Below are 18,629 nucleotides of genomic sequence, written 5' to 3'. Positions count from 1 at the left end.
ATACACTCTGCGACACTCACCTTGGACCTCGACATGGACTGCCATATTCTGTTTGTTCGCCAATGACACAGTCATCAGACTGCGGACTGAAATCTTCCTCTTCCATTGGACTTCTCATTCCCTGAAGTACTCTGGCTGGCCTTCCATGGCCCAACCTTTGAAAGTGGGCTTTGCATGGCCCTGTACTGCTCTAGATGCAACACTCCACTAAATGTGAATTAAACATTCTGAATCACACAGATGTGTCGTCTCTATGGTCTTTCAAGTGTGGAGGTATGATAAATGTAGGGTCAGTGAATTCCTCTTACGTCCATGTGGCTCATGTCGTTGGACTTGGGTCACAGGGTGACACATTGCCGATTGTCGTCCAGGTTGTGCCGACACAACAACAGCGTCACATGCATTTGTTACTTTCTTGTCCAGCCCCGTACAGAACCACGCGCAGAGCCCCTGGGTCATCGTTCAAACCCTTACACTGGACTGGCATATACCAGGCCAGCCCACTACGCTTACACTCCAGGGGGGCAACAACGCCACATGTGCCAGGACTCCCCTGTAGTGATCTGCTGCTCACAGGTCTAGTTGTCAGCATGCCACAGCCACTCCCTCACAGCTGGTTTACACCCACTCCACACCCATCCAGCACACGCATCACAGCACATGTGACCCTGCCAATAAAAAGGGCCAGGTGCAAGTGCACGACGCCATTTCCAACCTCTCTAGGGGTGTATCCGTGTGGTGTACATGTAGGCATGGGGGCTAAGGGGCCTGCGACATCACATGCCGCAGGCCCGGAGGTGAAATGATGGAGTCCGCACCAAGAAACCCAATCATGGAGGGTCCATGACTAGCGGAGCACAGACTTGGAGGCACCAGATGCACAGCGGCCGGCACAGGCACACCACCACGGGAGGGTGTCTTTCGGTGCACTGTGGTAGGGGCACCTTAAGTGCTGAGCGGGTGTGCAGCCTGCAATGATGCCCAGTCCCAGCAGTCCGGACGGCTCAAGTTTTGTGTGCCCTGCTGGACCACAGTGTAGACCTGAGCCAGCGGGCAGCGCGGGCCTACCGCCATGTGGCATCGCCTCCTGGATTACAGAGTTAGTGGCACCTATGAGGCTGAGCGGGTGTGCAGCCTGCGATGATGCCGGGTGCACTGGTATGTCCTCTTCCATGGAGGTATCAAGACCCAGAACCAAATGCGAGACCTGGGGCCCACGGACCAGAGCTGCATGATGTGGAGGGAGACATGTCTGCGGGCCCCGGGGCTTGGGGCTTGCAGTGGCACATGGAGGGCCCTCATTTCTACACGCAGGGGCGGGCATGCACCGCTGGGCGGCTGGAGGGGCTGGGGTGCAGCTGCCTGGATTAAACCCAGATCTCTTGACTGGGTGTGAGTGTTTGATTGGTTCAGATGCTCCGTCCATCACCACCCCCTTTTGTACCACTGGATGCGCAGGGGCGGGCATGCACCGCTGGGTGGTGGGAGGGGCTAGAGTGCAGCTGCCTGGGTGCACAGGGGCGGACAGGCGATGATGTTGCGGGCAATTGTATGTACTTTGCCATTTAGGTATCTGGACTCTGTTTCAGATGACAGATCTGTTTCAGATGTGGTACCTGGTGAACTGCACTTCATACCGGCACGTTGTTGGGGACACACTGGTGGCAGCAGGTGAGCAGTGTGGCCTGGGTGCGCAGTGTTGGCACTCTCTCCCTGTCCCTCTCCTTTACTCTATCTCCCTCTCCCCCTCTCTGTCCGTCTTTCTCTCGCTCACCCTCTCTGTCCGTCTTTCTCTTGCTCCCCCTCCCTCTCAGTCTTTCTCTCTCTCCCCCTCTATCTCTCTCCCCCTCTCTCTCTCTCCCCCTCTCTGTCGGTATTTCTCTCTCTCCCCCTCTCAGTCCGTCTTTCTCTCACTCCCTCTCCTTCGCTCTCTCTCTCTCCTTCGCACTCTCTCAGTCCTTTGATGGGAACAAGACACACCTTCTCATTATGATTTTTGTCTTGCAGGCTGTGACCTATGGATTGTCCCGAGGGGAGCTGCCTTGTGTCCTCATTTCTGTTCTGTGTTTTAAAAAAAATAAATTATCATTTGTTGCTTCAAAGGTGAATGTGTGATGCTCATTTTTGTGACGACACATACATGTCACCAGATGTGATTGCGCAACATCATGCGAGTTATTTTGTATATGAATCTGTGTGGTTGATGTAACATATCTTTGTCCGGGGGTGGGTGGTGGGTGCCCGGCCCCAGGGGGGGTCCTGGGGGTGATGGCGGTTGGTGTTGTTGCCCTCTTTGGGCTCTGGGATGCATGTTCTGTGGCTCCATGGCATCTGTTGTTCTTCAGGTGTGGCTCTAGGCTGGGCTCTCTTTTGTGGTGCAGGCTGTAGTCCGACTTTGCACCAAGTCAGAGCAGGTGTTAGTTTCCTGGTGCTAACGCGCCTTATCACATGTTTTGTGATTTTATCGCTGATCTGTCTGGTCGTTGAGAATGTTGTGGTGTGGTGTTGTCCCAACTTTTTGCTCGGGAACGCCTACTCTGCATCTCATTAGCGATAGTTGCCGGGGTAATCCATGGCGATGCTTTTTGCAGCTGCTATCACCCAAAAACTGGTGATATGGGCTGTTTGCACCAGCTTGTGAATGGGGTGGTAAGTTTATCACAAATTTGGTTGCGTTAAGGTGCACAGCAATAGCTCCTTGAGAATATGGCATTATGTGTCCTCTCTACTGAGAAGAATTGTGACAGTGCCTCAGCTGGGATCATGTCTCAAAATCATCACTCAACATAGGCAGTGGCATCTTTTCCTTCCATCCCCTCTGGTAGTCCCACCACATGTATATTATTTGACCTAGATAGACCTTATTTACCATATTATTTTACCTAGATCGCCCTTCCGCATCATCCACCTTGCGCTCAAGAGCATGTACCTGGACAGATAATTCTCGCAGCGAAGTCTCCGCCTCACGGGTCTTCGGGTTAACTTCTCCCAGGGTATCCTCCATTGAGCAAGTTTTTTCTGCTAATTTGCAAAGGCCCACATGAAGTAGATTGAGATCCGTCACCACAGCATCAATTTTGCTCTCCAACTAGGACCTTGTCTGTTCCAGTGAGGTCCCCAGCTTTTCCACTGTCGCGAGCACTGCCTCCAACTTGCTACCGATTGAGCCGGCGGGCTCAATGTTGTCTGACTTTTCCGATGGGGTTTGCGATGCATGTGTCTGAGCAGATGCACTCCTGGTCCCAGAGCGTAGGTGGCCCTTTGTGTCAGACATAGACCCCAATTCCATCTGAAAGCAGGAGTATGCCCCTCAAGGGCCCGGACACTCACTGTCACCGGGGCAAACTCCGTGTCATCGCAAAGGCTAAGATCAGCTCGGAGGCACAGGGCCTGGATCAACTCCAGCAGAGTGCACTGCCATGAAGTCCTTGGGGGACAATGGCCTCAGTTAGTGGCCCTATGCATTGGAAGGCCCACTCATAAACGTCAGCACCGTGTAGTAGAGTCTCATTGCATTTGCAGCTTCGTGGGGCATAGATCCTCTCCATAACAGTGAGCGGATTGCGGCAGTGGTTACACGCAGTGGGGATGTCTCTGGCTGCAATGGGGGGGCTGGGTGGTATGCAGTGGTGCACCTCACCTCTCTTCCATGCTTCACACATATGTTATGGCTACGCAGAGCAGGTCCACCTAATCTCGATACTCATGTCATCCCAGGTAGTCCCAGCTCTCGCTCCAGTGGTGGGGGCACAGAAGGGGGCAGTACAGGACAACGCTCCCTACCCGCTCCACTTCGCCCCTATGGTCCATCTCACCTGTCCTAGTGCAGTGTTCAAACACCACGTCTTCTGCCCGGGGCCAGTTCGCCGATAGTCAGACGCCAGCACAAGCCTCTCTCATTATCTCGGAGGGGGTCAGCACAGCACTCCACTTCTACTCCGCAGCGCCTACTCCTCAGGGACGGGGTCTTGCTGCTTAGCCCCAGCATATCCCACATCCAAGCACCACATTGTCAGCCAGAGGCTGACCCAGACCTAGTTCCTCGTTGCCACAAGCACCAGCAGATAGGGGCACTACAATGACTCGCTCTGAACTTGGCTCACCTCCACTATGGGTCCACCCGTCTCGTTTGCTATCAGTAGGGTAGGCCATGCAGGCGCCATGCAATGACAGATTCCCAGGCTCAAGAGCACGGCAGGTTTTACTGGTTCCTCCTCCCTGCAGCGGCACAGATAGTCCAGCTGCACTACGCCAGCCGGTCTTCCGCCAAGGCCAGGGTGATGCGTCTCGGGCCCGATCCGGCCTCTTCCACCTCCGCAGCCAGTGTAGGAGGTCCGCCACCCAGTGCAGTACAATGTCTATCAGGGCTCACCTCATCTCAGCAGCTGACAGAGAGAGGGTAGGTGAGCCTTACCTTCATCTGGCCTTGCTCTGTTACGGGCAAATGGTGGATAGTAGGGGATTGGCAGCTGTGCTTTAGCAAAGCGCGTCTGCCATCTTGTCTCGCTAGGCCCCGCTCCACGCTGAACAGTACCTGGAGTTGTGCTTTGACTCCACATGCATTAAGCGTTGCTTCAATACTTCAATTGCAACACACATGGCATGCATGAGCAGTTTGCATGGACCACAGCAAACTCTATATGAGAGCACTGTCGATCTTCAGGTTACTTATCCCCTCACTCGTCAGTTGTAACGTCCTCCCCAGCATGGGTACCCGCCAATGACTACGCCACACACGGAGCATAGTGTTAGATGTCCTTATTCTTCTGCGTGTAACTGTGAACTCCCTATTCTAAACCAGCTTTCAGTGCATTCCACTCTAACACTTGCGTCACAGTTCTACAGAGTACAACAAAAGCCAAAAAGTTTCCATCATCCCTAACTTGCAAGACCCTATAGTAGCCTACCACCTAAATCGATAAAATGGGCAAGTATGTGATTATGGCTGCCAGTGAGGTAGGAAGAAAGACGGTACTAAGCAAAATACATGGCAGAAGGAAAAGAATGGAATAAAGTCAGAGCTGCAACCCTTCGACTCATATATAGATGTGCGGCCTGAAACGCCACCAATGTTGTGTAGGCAGGCATTGACGACGCATCCCTAGCAGTTAACAGAACTCTTTAGAGACATACTCCTTTGATCTTTTCTTTTTTGGTCCCTCTTGCATCACATTAGTGTATTGTACATTTAATGGAGTAAAAAAAATACATTTATTTTCAGTATATTTGAAGGATCTTCCTGTAGAGCTTGAGAGTGCTCATTTCAATGTTTAATTTGAGCCGAAAATTATGTTTTAAAATGTTCACTGCTTTCTACCGTACCTTTGGTCTGTTCCATAGAAATACTCATGCTGGAAGATGGCTGTCGTGTTTTTCTTATGCTTTAATAAAATCCATGGCGGTTGGTCAACTATAGTTTTTCTCAAACGTAAGGAATTTCTTCAAAGAAGCCCCAAACATAGCAGTGCGCACTGCGCATGCACATTCACAACCGTCTTGGACTGGTTAAAAACTATTTTAAGATAGCTACCTGCCAATAGAGCGACGGGCAAAGATCAGAGTGCAAGGTAGAAGGTGAAAGTAATTTTTCGTTTAAAAAAAGGCGGAGCATGGAGATTCTGAGAAGTAGAGAAAAGAGTCCCTCATATTCATTGGTTTGTAAGGTCTGACATCAGCAGTGAATGAATACTTCAACCAATCTAAACACAGTGATACCGAAATTCTCCTTTGGTGGGCAACACAAGAAAAGAAAGGAAAGCGATTGAATTAGGAGCACTGAGGCAAGAAAACCATCCAGTCACGAGTATGGGACTCACCAAAAGCCCACTCTAGGGCACAAATGAGTTTCAACAACAGACATGAATAAAAGAAAACCTAATCAACAACTTTGAAAGAGCGACCAGACTCACTAAATAATTCTCTTGTAAGAATGGAGGGTTGAAGCAGCATGTGATAGGTTAGAAAGTGATGATGACGTTATGACGACGAAACTGGCATAGCAGATTCTGCATAAAATGCCCAATCTCTGATATAAGCACTAAAGTTTGTAAACCTGATATTGAAAGCCACTTGAAGTCGGTGTCCCGGTTTACACTTGAGCCGTGCCCCGCCCTCCATTATTTGAGGGGTTCAAGTCTCTGCTAGTTGAACCCCCGAGGCAGTCGACTCAGCACCAACCCTGACGAATATTTCGACGGTTGTTGCTAAGGCCAGCCAAACGTCTCTGCTTTGTGATCTCTGTCTGCGTCAGGAGCTCGTGACACTCCTGTCTAATTAAATCACTAACAGTTTAACAGCCCCACATTCCGCCAATGCGACTAAAGAGTAACTACTGCCGGGGGCTACAGCAACCGCGACACGGCGGAGGTATGCTTATTGTTGGACAGAAATCAAGGCACATATGACAGGTTATCACAGACTCACCTCAGGTAACTCAAAAAGCGCACACTTAACTAACGACTTCCGACCTTTTATTTTCTTATATGTCTTTGCCAAATGCATCTCCTGTCCTGACTGGATGACGGATTTTCGGCTCACCCTGCTCCAGGGGATGCCCAATCTGTTTGCAATCAAAGCACCTGATTTGTTGAAATCAGGCAGAGGTCGCAGCCAACGAGAGGAGTACAAACACTGATAAAGCCAGTAGCTTCGGCTTTTGTGTAGAGCAATTCAAAAAGCCACATCTAAATCCTCTGTTTTTTCAAGGTTTGGAATTTGATCCTGTTGTTGTCAAAACTGCTAACAAAATACATTGGGCCTTGGCTCCACCCCTTTCAATTCGTTGACAGGCTTCGTTCAGCCATTGGTTTGAGACTTTGTCACTCGCATCTTGGCTTAGCCCCTGGAAGCCCATTGGAGTATTCATCTCTTAGCTAAAGCTATGGCTTTTTTGGGTGTAGCTTTTCGCCCCCACTCTGGTGCTTGCATTGAACTGCATGGGGGACTTCTTTACAACTATAGCCCTTTCTGTACACTCCTGCTGGCATCTTCCTTCCCTCCGTGTGCCTCACTCCAAAGTACTTGTACTGCCTGCATTAGCACAATAAACCCAGACATGTGGAATTTGCCAATGCTTGTTTTTCTTTCATCTCACGCTGTACTCAATTCAAAACACTTCTCCCACCCACATTTCTCTAGCAATTAATGTATACACTAAATAAAATGTCAAGTGCTTGTGAAAATCGACCGACTGCAGAAGTAGCAAAACCAAGACACTGAATGCTAAGCCTCCTTACAGGAAATACCATGACAGGGACACTCCCTTCCTCTTTCGTTTTCTCTTTTCCCTAATAATACGTTTCTATTGCAGCTTCTTTAATGTTACTACTTCCTCTTCGGTAGGATCCACAATAGAAAGAACTGCCATAATCCCAGAAATTGTAACAGTTTAGCAAAGTTGCAGGCCCAGAAAGAAGGATGAAAAGGAATAAGGTGTGGGAAGAGGAAAGGAGAATTGATAATCGAAGTATTCATCTTCCTTCATCCAAATTAAAGGAGAGAGCAAACATAAGCATGCCCGGACAAGCATATGGGGAATGCATTAAATAACCAGGGAATATGTACGATGAATGCTGCATCCTTCTACATTACAAAGGGTCATTGTAGGCAGGCACCAGTTCTGCATCACTAACAATCACCAGAAATAGGCATTGCAGGAGGTCCCTTTGTTTGATGATGCCTGCTTGGGTTTTGATACCCATTGTGACTTTATTCAACAGATGGCCTTCACCAGCCTTCCATGTTTCATCCTGCAATGTGGAAGAGTCATCTAACCTCATCTAACCTCTCACCGGCACCCTCAAGGGAAAGGAGGAGGAGCCAGGATCCAACTTGGCTGCTCAGAGCCTCTGTTCCGCTGAAGCCCCGCTTTCATCAACTAAGTGAGGCGCTTAATTCCCCACCTAAACAACTGTTTCAACCATCTCCGGACATCGGATGGTCGGGAGAGTCTGACGCTGTGGCCGCCGTTCCAACCGGTCGTAGCAACACAAGGTTTCTTGTAAAAATCTCACCCGGCGTTTTAACCTCAAGATGGCGCCTGAGAAGGAACGGACCTACTTTTTGAATGACTCGAAGCAGATCCATGCAAACTTTTACCTAACTACCACCCCCTACCCCTCCCCGCTCTACTCTCCACTTTCCTGCTACAGACCTCGGCCCTAACCTGTCCTGGCCCTAGTCCCTTCCCTGTTTACCTGTGAATTTTCCCTCGTCATTTGAGATCTAGCTATTTTGTAAGATGCCCGATGGAGCTACCTGGTTTAGCTATAGAGGAGACAGGTCCAGGATTCCCTCCTTGGACGTCACCTACCCAGTCGGTCTTTAACCAAACTTCCTTTCATCTCTCCTGTTGTCTCTTCCAGTATCCTCCCTCTATTTATGTTTCTCCTTCTCTCCTCTCTCAATGTATTGAGATTGAACTATTTTATCTGATGCCCGATGAAGCTACCTGGTTTAGCTATAGGGGAGATGGGCCGTGGACTCCCTCCTTGGTCGTCACCTACCCAGTCGGCCTTTAGACAGATTTCATTTTGTCTCTCCTTGTTGTCTCTTCCTCTATCCTCCCTTTCTCACCTTCCCTGTCACCTCCCCTCTACGCTCCATTTATTTTGTCCTCCATGTTTCTTAAATGTTTCCCATTGAGACCCAGCTATTTGGCCAAAGCCCGGTGGGGCTACCTGATACCTGTAGAGGAGATGGGTTTTGGGACTTCCCCCTCAACCGTCACCTACCCAGCCGGACTTTGGGCAGACTTTCCTTCGTCTTTCTGCCGTATCTCCTTCCACCCCTTTACCCTTACCCCCTTCCCCTCTACACTTCACTTATCTCGTTTTATATGCTCTTGTAATTGTTTGTCTAGCAACTGATGTAAATTGGAACTGATGTAATCTTGTAATTTTGTGGAACCTCATGTAAACCGCTCTGATACCTCCGGGTCTAGCCAGTGCTATATAAAACTCTTAAAATAAAATAAATAAAATAATTTCAGATTACCACATGCTAAACATTAAAATAAAGCCCGAACATTTTCACTGAAAGACTTTATGGCATTCCCACATTTACTCATCAAGGAGTCACAAATCACAAAGAAGATACCCATGTATTTGTTCCCCAAATATTTGCTAGTAATTTCTATTTAGCTCCTGCCCCGGAGAAGAGGTATCTGTGCCTATTAGGTTTTCTGGCAGAAAAGTACCAAAAGGTCCTGACTATAACTTCGACCCATCTTCCTACAATAGAGGAAGCACCGCTAAAACATGGCGTATAAGTTCCCAATGTAATAAATAAGTTGTTGCATTGCCTCTGAGAAGAAGTGTGATGTAGTTAAATGGTGACAGCTTTGTAAACATCACAGGTAGCAAAGGAGAGTCCTCTAGAGATAAAAGATGAGATGAAACACTGGCAACACAACTGCGAATCAAGATGGAACATCAGCGCCAGCTTGGGGACAAATTCCTGGCAATGGTCAAGATTCATCAGGTTGGCAAAAATTCTCAAGTAACAAATCCTTTGAATCAGTATTCTTACTTTCCTCTTTCTTCTGACTAAGGGGAAAGTCATAAAAAAGGGTCCCAATTAATAAGTTTTAGGGAAACCTCCCACAGAACCTCAAATGGTGCAGGTTTAGCTGCTAACACTAACCTTTAAAGAGTGCCTGTTAGTCCAGCCTTCAGATTTATTAACAAATCCTACGAAGCCAGGAGACAAAGGAGTCCACTTTCCCCCCGGATATCTGACACGTTTCCAGCTTACATTATGTTGTGTTGATCAGTAAGGCTAGATTCCCTAACAGGTGCCACACTTTCTAAACACCTGCTCTGACCGTCTGTATTGAGTGTTATGTATCAGTCAGTAGTTAAAGGCGATTACTGATGCCCTGAATGTGTAGAACCTCCACCCCAACCAAGCACTGCGACAAACACTCTTAGAGCTGAGTTCAATAAAAACAGGAGAATCATGAATTGGTAGTGAACAATTAGATAAAAGACTCTGAAAGGCATAGGCTGGATGTGAATGTGAAAAAGGCTGATGATCTGAATGGTGTGAGCATTGGAGTGGATGGTTGGCGTCTATATCTTGATTCTGTTGAGGCTGATGATTATTCTCAAATCCAACACAGATTTGTGTATCTGGATGACCTAGAAGTTCACTCCACAGGCCCCCAACCCATCTCCTAACACCCTACGTTGCAGCAGATTCTGAGCAGCATTGTCTGTGAACTGGAAATTTGCCAAGGCATGATGTCCTCTTCTATAATGAACCTTATAGGTTGAGCAACTGTATCCTGCTCCATTTCACCTTGAACTCTCAATGAAGTATAGTGCTTGTTAGATATTTTTTAAGGATTTTTGAATTCGCTTCAGGAAGCACTTGAACCCACACAGCCATCTTGGGGACAGGGTCACCACAATCCTCAAATGATAACATCACTGTAGATAGGACTGAAAATCCTTTACTAGAGACGGCTAAGTATATTTAAAGTATATAGTAACCCACTCGGCTAAATTAAGTTCTACTCATGGGTTCTGAAGGACAAGTACTTTCCTGGGCTGCAGGATGTTGCATCCACCACTGCCACTGTTCTCTGCTCATCTACTGCATAGCCTGGAGTTCACATTCACTGCCTGCAGTAGGTCCACATCCTCCAATGGACACACTTTAGTCATGAATTGTCCAGACTTGTTTTCTCCATGTCTTTCCATTCCCATGGAATGGCATTCTTGAGCTTTCTGTAGCACTAAGACCAACCTATAATGGAAGACTGCAAGCATGCCAGCATCCCAGAGTGGAGTGACTGAAGCTTGAAGAGTTGTTCTTCTGACCTCCGCTTCTCACTACCAAAAATGCAGTAATGAGCTGTAGGACAGGATACATTTGGGCAAAATCCAAGCCACCAGACCTTAGAGCAGAGGTCTTCATACTGTGCGGCGTGTCACACTGGGGGTCCGTGGCTGTATTCCCAGGGGGGCCCAAATGTCTTTGTAACTATTTGTAAATGAAGATGGCCTTACAGCGCGACTTCTTTATTTTGCGTTTCCAGGTTGTATTCACAGAAATCAAGTTGAAGTGCATACAAATGTATGTTGATTCTTGTCTCCCTGGTGGCAGGGTCAAAGACATTGCTAAGTGGCTATAAAGAACAAAATGTTTTGTAAATATTTGTATTCATCTTTAGCCGTCTGCATATAAAATAATGCACACAACATACATGAAAAATAAATGCCTATTAAACTAATCATTAGGAACACTTTCTTTTATGTTGTAAAACCTCTATTGGTTAATGTGATCACGGCAGATGCCTAATTGTATGACCACACAAATGCATCCTGGTTGGCGCAGTGCGTATTAGTGGCTTGCGCCTTTATAACACTATGGCGTCCTAGCCTGTAACACAAAGCACTGTGAATATGCAAGTAATTATTTAGAAATTGTACTGCACAGAGTATTAGCATGGCCAGTGGAATTATGCAGCACAGTATAACTAAATTAGGCAGCACAGCTGACTAAATTATTTGTCCAAAAAAAGTCAAAATATGAGGCTTAATGGGGCTCTTTTTGGAATGATATTACTTCATTATTTTGTCAGCTTTACACATGTTAACACTGTCTGAGCAAAGGTTTCTCCTCATTGGTAGCAGTGTATCACCCAAATAAAGCAATAAACATCAGAAAGGTGACTAGTCAAACTTTGTGATGGGCCTTCCACTCCGCGGCAACATGTATTGTTGCTTTTTTAGTATTTTTGTATCCGTTTAAGCTAGAAACACATATTTTTTGTTAAAATCTGCAGATTATACAGCAGATAGAGGATTATGCAACAAATCTAATTTTGTGTGGAAGATTCTGAAGCTGCCAAATTGCATATCTCCAGTTGTCCTGAGTATAAGGTAGGCTACTCAAAATGATTTAGTTTTTAGGATAAAACAAGTGCTTTCAAAGATTACCTTTTAGTAATAGGTAAGGCACTGTACCTCGTGCAAAAAAAATTATAAGCCCTTTAAGAGGATGCTTTCCAAAACGTAACACCCCTAGATCTCCTCTAAAAAAGAATATGTCTTTGTCACCATGAAGGCAGTTGCTCTCATTACTGAAACTGGGGCCAAGATTTTGAGAGGCTCACCACATAACAACTATGACTGCCTTAATTTATAAGAAAGGATTTGAGGCTCATTTTCCTTGTTCGCATTAGGGCGGAGGGCACTCTTGCTGCAAAGTGGTGGGCAACATGTGGAAGAACATTTCATTTGGAAAAAGGTAGAGAATCTGTGTCAAGATTGGATTGATGACCAGGCATGATGGGAAAGGGGTGAAAGAGACAGAGGGCACAGTCTGCTACTCAGGGCTACATCTATCATTAGTGCAACAGTTGTAATTGCATAGGGTCCTTGGATTGCGAGGGGCTCACAACACCCAAATTCTAGGTAGTAGTGTTTTGCATGATATATTTGCTCTTTTATAAGTCTTACATTTACTGTGGATTGTGAGCTACAGAAAAAGTACCCCTGAAAGGATAAGCCCGTTCCCTGCATTCAGTCCTGACCCTTCCACTTTCCCAAGTACTGCCATAAAGTTTTGGGAGGGGCCAAATTTAAAATGATTTTGCTTAGGGGGAGCTCACAGAAAAAAAGTTTGAAGACCTCTGCCTTAGAGGCTGGTGTCTGGAGTGGGATAAAACTGCCCCTCATCCAACCCCCAACAAATCCAATAACAAGGCCATAACAAGGCCCTTTGAAATGAATAGCCCCGGACCAGGTTCCAGCACCATCTCATAAACCTTCATTCATCACATAGTTGGATTAATCAAAAATACTGCAAAATATGTCCCTCTGGATTATCTCCCTTGAAACAAAATCACTGTGAGATTATCAGTTATGCACCATATTGTGGGGGTACCAAAATGAAGGAAATAAAGTAAATTAGATGCAATAAGCTACTTGGTTAAGGACAGTAGTGAGAGCAGATGATGAGGAGCTAGTGTCAGATATATACGCCTGAGATCATAAAAAGGAAAATCTGCCAGCTTTCAGTGTGAAGTGATAGCTCTGAGATTTGTTACATTTTCCAGAGAAGGCTGACTGGGACTAGCTGCTGCAATCAAAATGGGATGATTTAGAACCAAACGTCAGCAAGCTTTGTTAGGACTGTAACATGGTTTACATGTTAAACTGAGGCTATAAGCAGCCTTTGAATATGTTCTAGTAGCAGCCCAGAAAATATGACAAAAGCGACCCCATACTTTTCCAAGTGAATATAGCAAACAAGTCCAAACCTCTCTTGGACATATTTGGTAAAAAGTTATTGGTTTTACAGTGAGTTTTTCAGAGAAACTGATTGTGAGGAAAGGCCCTTTTTGCAGGATCACACACACTTTATGCCCCCAGTTTTTGCTAGATTTAGTGCTGGTTTACTCAATGTAAAAACTGGGGCACTGAGGTCAAGCGCCCAATATATGGGGTCATACCCCTAAAGTACAATTGCAACTTAGGTGTGACCTGCCCACATGGACGGAGGGGCCACCCCCTCCTTTTTAGCGACAAGAAGAGTGTCTTTCGGGCTGAACAAAGGTCAACCTGACAGACACTCTTCCTGTTCACGTCAGGCAGCCAAAAGCTAGACATGTACTAAATGCACAGGCTCCTAACTGGCTGAGTTGTACTTTGCCAGGCTGAGGATTTCACAGGCCTATGGGCATGACCGCATCATATATAGATCATTTTCTATTCGAATTGATGAAAACTCTACCATCTTATATCCGTGACACAAACGACTTTGTAAGAATAATTTCCAGTACTCTGTGAGAATAAGACATGTTAAGGATTGTATTGGACATAACAAGCCTTTATACATGAATTTCACATGATCATGGTATAGAATCAATACAATATTTCCTTAAAGGGAGATCTCTCAAATTCTTGGAACATAACGCAATGCTGATCGAATTCATCACTTTCTGTCTCACTAATAACATCTTTATATTCCAGAAGCAACTGTATAGACAAATACATGGAAAAGTCATGGGCCCCTGCTTTGCCCCTAGCTACGCAAATTTATTCGTGGGCTGGTGGGAGAAGCAGGTGTTCTGGTCGGATGCCAATAATACATGGGTATCTTGTATAATTGGATGGCATAGATATATAGATGATTTGTATATCCTTTGAAAGGGACCACAAAGTGATGCTGAAGACTATATTAGGGCCCTTAACAGAAACAGTGTCAATCTTCACATCAGTGGAGAAATTAGTGCTAGTGAATTTAACTTCCTACATTTGAAAATTTTCATTGCAGATGGACATTTGGTATTGGAAGCCACTAGCAGTCATCCTCACCCACTTAAACGTAGCATCCCTTATGGGGAATTACTATGATTAAAAAGAAATTGAACCAGAAAAGAAGATTATGAGCACGAAGCTCTAGGTGCTATTGAGAGGTTTAGATCAAGAGGATATTCAGACACTGTTTTAAATCAGGCCCAAGAAAGAGCAGAGAAAAAATCAAGTAACATGTTGCTTAAAGAAAAACTAGCAAAGAGAAACTGTGGAATGAATTCAGATTTATCACTACTTTCTCCAATGACGCTGGTACTGTAAGTAAGATCATGCAACAACATTGGTGTAGCTTAAAAACTGATCCTATCATAGGGAAAACTATGCAAGATTCCACTAAAATAACATATAGAAAGAGTTGCTCGTTAAAATACACCATAGTTCGTAGCCATATATCTTCAGCAAAACCTGGTTCCAGTATTAATGAAATCACAGGATTCTTCCCATGCACTCAGTGTAAAGCTTGCAAAAGTAGTACTAAGGTGCTTTCATATGCGGTACCTGGATGCAAAAGATTAACAAACATTACTAAGTTTATGAAGTGCAATACACCATATTGTGTCTATTACTTAAAATGAATTGTAACAGAAGGGGGGAGAGAGAGAGTCAGTGGATTCAGTCTCCCTGAATGTATACATAAACAAAGTGGAATCCACTCAAGGTGGTGGTGATCCCTAAAGTGATGGGAAAACACACAGTGTTGTTTAAATGCCCCTCACACACCAACAGGCCCCTTGGTGTCATGCTTCATCATCGGGGCCTTCGCACCCCTCTACGGGATGCGGCGTGCTACAACTCGCGGATACGCAGGAGCACTTTGAAGTGGACTATGTGTGGGGGTGTGTGTGTAGGATCAAAATGTGAGTGAGGTGAGGTGAAAAAAGTGAAAAGTGACAACATGTTTCGGAGGTCACAGCCTCCTTCTTCAGGACAAGGGTTATGCACTTACCCTCCCCTTACTCACATGCAGAAGTGACTTCATCGGAGCCGCGTTGAGGGAAGGCAGGCGAATTGCCAATGCAGTAACCGTCTTTTCTGAGCAGGAAGGAAGGATCCCCAATATACGCTTAGGCTCATGAGGTCTTATATTTTAGAACTCTAAGTTCTTTCGCCAACTGGGCGCAACTGCATTCGCTAACACTAAAAAACACTGTTAGGAATATTACACATTGTGGTAATTTTGTAAATTTTTAATACACTTTAACATTCTGCATGTGAGTAAGGGGAGGGTAAGTGCATAACCCTTGTCCTGAAGAAGGAGGCTGTGACCTCCGAAACATGTTGACACTTTACTAGTGGTTCTCGATACCTTAACTCGTATCTATCTAACCACGCCCTGCACTTCTTTTAATAATACCAGCCGGGGATTAAATTAAAAAATGTTTTCCTCCCACGTGCCAGGTATTTTTTAACTTTTCACTTTTTTCACCTCACCTCACTCACATTTTGATCCTACACACACACCCCCACACATAGTCCACTTCAAAGTGCTCCTGCGTATCCGCGAGTTGTAGCACGCCGCATCCCGTAGAGGGGTGCGAAGGCCCCGATGATGAAGCATGACACCAAGGGGCCTGTTGGTGTGTGAGGGGCATTTAAACAACACTGTGTGTTTTCCCATCACTTTAGGGATCACCACCACCTTGAGTGGATTCCACTTTGTTTATGTATTACTTAAAATGTCCATGCCAGTTAATGTATATAGGAAGCACGATTTATCCCTCTAAACGACGGATTTTAGAACAACGCGCGAGCGATCAAGAGAAATGACCAAACCTATCCAGTTGCCAGAAACTTTGCCACCCACCACAACAGTAACAGAAACCTTCTCTGTTTCTTCTGTATTGATCACATCCCGCTAAACGAAAGAGGTGGGGATAGGGTTAAAACATTCCGATGTTTGGAGTTCCGATATATTGTGGACCTGCAAACCATGATCCCACTGGGCCTCAGTATTGAGGAAGAGTTAGCCATCTATCTAGGTTAAAATGTAGTAAACTACAATAAGAGCAGATGCTAGTGTTTACTGTCTGTTACTGAGGGAATGTAAAAATCGATAATCTCTTAAGCTGATGAAACTCGAGTCCAGCAATTTGGTTTGCCTCTTTTGAAATTTTAAATGCACTGTGTTTTGATGAAAGGGTTTAAACCCCTCAAAATGAAGTGTTGTAGAGGTGCTAATCCAGAGCGAGATATTGTAAGAGAGTAGTCATTTAAATGAAGATTGGTTAGAGGGCTCATTCAGAGCACAAATATGTAATGTAGTACTTCCGCATCACATATCCATAAAATGATTGGTCCCTAAATGAAATATTCATTTGATTTGTGATGTGTTAGACACAGTGTAATCCAATTACTATGAATGAATCAACTCAATCATATAAACGGATATGTTATCTGTTTTAATATGGCGCCATAACTCTGCAATGAAATAAGCATGCCTGTCTTTTGAATAACGACCAGTGGGAGAATATGAAAAGATTTTGATGTTTACATGTTCAAAGATGCCGCGCAAAAATGCTTTTGATTTCTACCAATGTGCCCTCTTTCCATGTTAATGTCTATACAGGTAGCTGTAATAATCATGTATATTAAAAAAACGAAATGCTCCGAAAACACTGAACGTTGAGAAGGCGCTTGCCGAAACGCGTCCGTTATACTAGTAACCTGCACAATAAAACCAGGTTATTTTCCTCCCTCGTGAGTGCTGTCTCTTCTTTGGAAGAATTTGGAGCTACGTTTTTATTGTGGTCCCACCACCTCGTATTCAGACAGGCACCCACTCAGGAGTGCTCAGCGTTCTTGATGGACTGGAAGCGATATATATATATATATATATATATGGCTGCCCCTTCTGTTTGTACAAAGGATTAAAATATACTGAAGGTATTCCTAAACTGTGGTCCGTACTCTTCATTGGCGTCCTGCGAGGGAAATTCAAAGAAGAAGAGTTCTGCTCTCGGGATATATATATATATATATATATATGTTGTGTGTGGCTAAATAAACTGCACTTTAATTCTAACCTCTTCGTGTTGGTCCGTTCCTGGCGTGTGGCGTTCTGCAGTCCGTGGAGGAGGACTGTGCTTTCCTTCCAGGATTTGGTTCCTATATATATATATATATAATGCATGGGTGTGGGTGAGTATATATGCATGCGTGGGAGGCTGCCAAAATTACCAACCGATACTCATGCAATTGGCTCTAATACCTCATTGGCATATTTAATTTACCTATAAATTTGTGGTATATGGTTTTCTGTGTACCCAGGGCCTGCAAGTTAAATGTTAAATGAGGCTGCTCAGGGGGAACGATAAACTGTTGGTTTTATGTTTTATGCTCAATAAAGCTAATAAACATATTTTTAAAAAACAAATGTCTGGAGGACTGCATGCTCATTGAGTCACCGCTACAGTCATAGAGTCAAAATATAACTCCAATCTGCCAATTTGCCCTGTCAAAATAAACTGTTTGCCCGGCCTAAACCTTCCTTTTTAATGCTTATAAGTCAGCCCTAAGGTAGGCCCAACGTGCCGGTAGGACAGGGTGGATAGTATTTAAAAAATAGGACATGTGCACTTAAGTTTTACATGTTCTAGCGGTGAATAGTTTTCAGTTGTTTTTCACTCTGGCAAGGCTGGCTGTTCCCTAGAAAAGCATTGGGTTAGATTATCAATCAATCACGAGTTTATAAAGCGTGCTACTCACCGGCGAGGGTCTCAAGGCGCTGGGGATGGAGGTACAGCTCCGGATCAGTCGAAGAACCAGGTCTTGAGGCTCTTCTGAAGGTGTGCAGAGTAACACCTTATAAGGTAAAACTCAAGTCTGGAACTAGAGCCATTATTCAAGGATTCAAATTAATATGAATTTAAAATCCAATCTGGTGGTAAAGTTGAATTTTAAATTACGCTTTTCAAAATGCCACTTTTAGAAGGTTCGAATTTACATTTGGGGTGAGTTACCACCCCAACCAAATGCTCAGCTGCACACGCCTGTGAAGGCCTTTTTCCTCAGTTTCAAATGAATCCATGTATTCCATTATAATCAGATTTTTAACCACTTTTATCCTACTTTTTAATCCAACGTTTTTACAGCATTTTCTCTCCACGCATGGAATAGGTTGGTTAATTTACACATTTTCACATGTTTAAGCTGGGCCATCCGAACCTCTTGCATAAAACACGAAAGATGCAAATTCGTCTGAGGCAGTGTTGTTTATTTAAAATACCCAATGCATTTCGGGCATATGGTGCCCTTCTTCAGGGGTTACTGTAATAACAAATAAAATAACCAATGTTACCATTA

Source organism: Lissotriton vulgaris, chromosome 6, assembly GCF_964263255.1.
Source record: "Lissotriton vulgaris chromosome 6, aLisVul1.2, whole genome shotgun sequence".
Taxonomy (NCBI): domain Eukaryota; kingdom Metazoa; phylum Chordata; class Amphibia; order Caudata; family Salamandridae; genus Lissotriton; species Lissotriton vulgaris.
The sequence above is the reverse complement of the archived record's forward strand: the minus strand, read 5'-3'. Positions refer to the sequence as shown.